This window comes from Eptatretus burgeri, chromosome 2, assembly GCF_056783735.1.
Source record: "Eptatretus burgeri isolate ZD-2024b chromosome 2, Ebu_testis_v1, whole genome shotgun sequence".
Taxonomy (NCBI): domain Eukaryota; kingdom Metazoa; phylum Chordata; class Myxini; order Myxiniformes; family Myxinidae; genus Eptatretus; species Eptatretus burgeri.
Window position 1 is genome coordinate 85,634,788 of NC_140962.1, and position 5,000 is coordinate 85,639,787.

The 5,000-nt window shown below is 41.5% G+C and overlaps 1 protein-coding gene across 5 annotated transcripts in view; it reads left to right on the plus strand.

Moving 5' to 3' along the window:
- Positions 1-5,000, plus strand: part of DCAF4 (DDB1 and CUL4 associated factor 4) — a 108,835-nt gene that overhangs the window by 81,789 nt on the left and 22,046 nt on the right. The window lies entirely within an intron of this gene.

Consider the following 5,000-nt stretch of genomic DNA (forward strand, 5'->3'; position numbering starts at 1 on the left):
ATTGGCGGTGGAGGTTTTGCACTCTACCGAGTGCTCCCCCTCCAGTTACATATGCATTATGGAAGTTTCTTGTGAAAAACAAATGCACACACACACACACGTGTGTGTGTGTGTGTGTGTGTGTGTGTGTGTGTGTGTGTGTGTGTGTGTGTGTGTGTGTTTGTGCGTGTCTGTGTGTGTGTTTATATGTATATATGTATATATATATGTATATATGTATATATGTATATATATATGTATATATATATATATATATATATATATATATATATATATATATATATATATATATATATATATATATATATATATATATATATATATATATATAGTGGCCTGCAAAAGTTTTCACATTTTTATGCCACCTGAGCTTATTTCATGATGCTTTCAAATCAAGCTTAATATGCAGTATAATCTTCACAAACTACTTCACAGTGATAAAGCTGAAGAATGTAGATAAAATGTGAATAAATTTGATTAATAGAGAAAATCAGATGATTCTCAGTTGCATAAGTATTCAAACCCTTTCCCGAATTAACCTGAAACCACTTCAGGCACAAATTATTTGTGTGAAAGGTTACAAAATACATGTAATAGGTTTCACCTGTATATAATCAGTGGTTTAACTTCAAGATTAAGCTTCCCCACTTATCTGAGGAGTTATTTGGTGCAACTCACTTGATCAACCAACAAGGCAAACATGAAGACCAAGGAGCTTATCAAAGAAGTCAAACATAAAGTGGTGGAGAAGCACCGTTCAGGAGAGGGTTATAAGCATATTTCAGTCACTCATTATCCCTTTGAGTATGTGCAGTGAAATCCATCATTAAGAAGTGGAAGACGTATCATGCCACCCAAGCTCTACCCAGATCAAGTCGCCCATCCAAACTCAACAGCCAGGCAAGCAGGAAACTGGTTTGGGATGTCACTGTAAATCCAACAATGACTGAAAGATCTGTGAGGCTCTATGTCTGAGATGGGGTTCAGTGTTCATTAAGCAACAAAATGTCTTTTCCTTCATAAGGAGCCTGGTGTTGGCTTAGTGGTTAGGGTGGTGGCTTGGGATCCCAGGGTCCTGAGTTCAAGCCCCGTTGGCTGCTGAATTAACACCAGGGGGTTGACTCAGCCTGTCATCCATCTGAGGTCGGCGAAGTGAGTACCAGTGTACTGGTCCCGGTGTATGCCCCGGTTAGAATAGGTATACCATATCCTTGTGTGTCGTAAGAGGCGACCAGGGTTGGCGTCAGGAAGGGCATCCGACCATAAAACATTGCCTCAAGAAAAAGCCTAACCCCTGCACAGCAGGGAAAAATGGCTGTAAAAACGGTCATTTTTATATTATTTATCTCTTTTCCTTCATAAAGCTTGCTTCTGGACAGGTGGAAAGAAAGAAGCCATCACTGAAAAAGACGCATCTAAATGCTCGTATGGAGTTTGTGAAAAAGCATTTTCATGCAACTGTGTATATCTGGAGAATAGTGGTCAGACAAGATGAAAATTGAACTTATTTGTCTGAAAATTAGATTGGGTTAGACAAGATTAAAATTGAATTCACAGCATTACGAATGGCACGGCACAAGCATAACACTGCACATCACCATGTCAACACCTTCCCTAGTGTAAAGCATGGTGGTGGCATCATGTTATGGGGCTGATTATCATCAGCAGGGACTGGCAAGGTTGTGAGAATAGAAGGGAGGGACAATGCACAGTGTTAAGTGCAGGTGAATCCTTGATGAAAACCTGCTTGAGTCAGCCATGAATCTCAAACTGGGTAGGAGATTCACATATCAGCAGCACAAAGCTAAAGCCACACTGGCTGAATTAGAGGAAAATAAATGTTCTTGAGTGGCCCAGTCAAAGTCCTGACTTGAACCCAATCAAACATTTATGGTGAGACAATAAGTGTTTAGTTTGAGCTCTTCAGTTATCAAGAAAAAATTTCATTTGGAATTCATCGAAAATACCATTTTATAATTCATTCATAAAATTCATCAAAATGTGGCATTATTGTTTGGGATATATACACTTTTGCAGGCCACTGTATATATACACGATAAATGTGAATTTGTATGTTTGTTTATACAGTAAGCCCTTAAATATCATGGGAGATACATTCCTGGAAAATGCTGCTATAGTTAAAAACCACGATAGTTAAAACCAAGGGCCTTTGGGAAGAGTGGGGGTTAGGTTCCTGGGCTTTGAGAAAATACAGAGGAAGGTAGGTGGAAACTAAAAATAAACACCTCACAAATTAAATATACATGTAAAATAAATATAAATCATGTTAACTTTGAAATGAACATGTAAAATAAATAAATACAGTTTAAAATAAACAAAAACATGAGACTTTTATCTTTTTAATTAATTCCAAAGCAGTGAGGTGATTTTTACAAAACAGTGAGGTGAGTGAGGGTAAAAATATTACTTGCTCTGCCATCAATAGAAACCATGACACTTAGCTCGGTATCATGATGATGCTGTTGCAGTGGAGAGTGGGGAGGGGGGATTCAGAGATTCGAAGAGCAACATTGGCTTTCCAACGAAGTCACCTGCTGCATTTCCACATTGGAGCATGGTAAGATAATTCTTTGCCATCTTGAACCCTGGAGCAGATATTTCCTGTTTGTACAGGAAGGTATGAGATTGCATCCTCTTCCAGAATAATCCCATTTCGTGGGTGTTAATGATCTGCTCTGGCATAAATCCCTTCGTCTCGATTAGTTTCATGAACTGTGGTGGGTAAGTTCTCTGGAGCATCATGGTCTGCTGATGCTGCTTCCCTGACTAATTTAACATGATGGGGGCCGAATCTTCTTTTGAAGTTCTCAAACCAGCCGTTGCTGGCGTGGAACTCGTGGGTAGCTGTGGTTCAACTGGAGTCTTCGGCCCCAGGTGCCTTATGGAAATGTTGGTAAGTGTGCAATTGTTTATCCCGTATCACCGGTCCACTCGGGCACTTTTTCTTTGTTTGGTCCTTGATCCAAACATTAAGGGCTTTTCCCATACTCTCAATATAAGAATCATGGGACTGGAATGACACTTTTTGCTTTGCAGAGTGCTTGCAGAAACACTTGCACAGATATTTGACTCTCTTTTACGGATATACCACACTGTCAATTCATTTATCCCGTAATGGCGGCCCACAGATGCCAGACTTTCACCTTCGGCCAACCTATCCAACAACTCAATTTTTTTCGTACAAGGTCATAACCTTTCTCTGCCTTTTGGCACAATTAATTTTGTCCATCGTTTAGGCTCGGGCGCCATTACCAACGGTGCGCGAGAAACAACAAAAGGTTCATTATGTGAGATGATTGTACACGTGGATGCAAACGATAACTCATCTCAGCTCAGAAACCGCGATTGGTCAAAATGAAGTCAAGTGAAAACTAAATTTGAACACAATAGGTTGCCAGCGATTGGTCAAGACACAATATTCAAACCCATGATGTTTAAGGTTTACTCTGTATTTGTTTGTTTATATACAATGCCGATAGAAAGTCGATGCCCCCCTTCAATTTTTTTCACCTTTTGTTGCCGTTTAGCCTGGAATTAAATTGTATTAAATCAGATTTTTTTCCACCTTTATTTACACATCATAACCCACAACTTCCAAGTGAAAAACAAATTTTACAAATTTCAGAAAATTAATTATAAAATACAAAACTACAATATCTTGGTTGGATGAGTACACATATCCATCTCCGATAAAAAAATGCACATCTCCGTTAAGTCTTTCTGTCATGCATCTTTTTCCCCCATCTATGCCTTGTCCACTGTAGCCTGGTGTTGGCTTTGTGGTTAGGGTGGCTGGCTTGGGATCCCAGGGGTCCTGAGTTCGAGTCCCGTTGGCGACTGAATTAACACCAGGAGGTTGACTCGGCCTGTCATCCTTCCGAGGTTGGCGAAATGAGTACCAGTGTACTGGTCCTGGTGTATGCCCCGGTTAGAATAGGTGTACCATATCCCTGTGTGTCGTAAGAGGTGACCAGGGTTGGCGTCATGAACGGCATCCAGCCATAAAACATTGCCTCAAGAAGGGAACCATGATTGCATGGAGCCTGCAAAAAGCTGACCTCTGCTCAGCAAGGGAAAATGGCTGTAAAATCAGCTGTTTGTTCTTTTTTATGCCTTGTCCATTGAGGATGCACAAGCTGAGAGAGCATTACTGATTCTCACCTCTCACACCTTCCTCTTGCATCACACCACACGACGCACGGCACTGCATTTGCACCTCCCCCTCCCACACTGTAGACACCCCCAATTTTCCTCCTTCCTCCCCCTTCCTAGCGATTGGGTTGTGCAGGTCCGTCGACCGTGCCAGGTACAACGAGGTCACTGCACCTCAACTGTCTCTCCTCTTTCTTGGCTACCTCTAATTTCTTCGTGTGTGTGTGTGTGTGTGTGTGTGTGTGTGTGTGTGTGTGTGTGTGTGTGTGTGTGTGTGTGTGTGTGTGTGTGTGTGTGTGTGTGTGTGTGTGTGTGTGTGTGTGTGTGTGTGTGTGTGTGTGTGTGTGTTGGCGCCTGTTATGTGTAACATAAGTTAAGATTTTAGACGTTTATCGGGGTAACTCTGCCCTGTGTCTTCTTGTGTAAATATTTGCATTTCTTTTGTCACACTCACACATTCCTTGCTTCCCCTGCTGTACACAATTATTGTGCTACATAATTTTCCTCACCTTATTGTAATAAATTGCTTTGTTATAAATGTACCCAGCTTGGTTTCATCTTTTCCTCGATTGGTCTAGAATGGCCCGCACATTAGCCTCGCATGTTCCCAGTTAAACAGTAGTCAGACAGAGGACACTGGGTTACGTGGTTGAATTTTTGGCGTTCGTGGTCGATTAGCGACCCGCCGCGACGCGAACTTATTCGTGTGTGACAGCCTCAATTCCCGGTGAGTCCAGGTATTAACCAGGGATATCCCCACCCTCATAGTAACCCCGTGACCCCTGGGTCCGCAACAATATTTAGGTTCAGTTGTAAAGGTAGCTCCA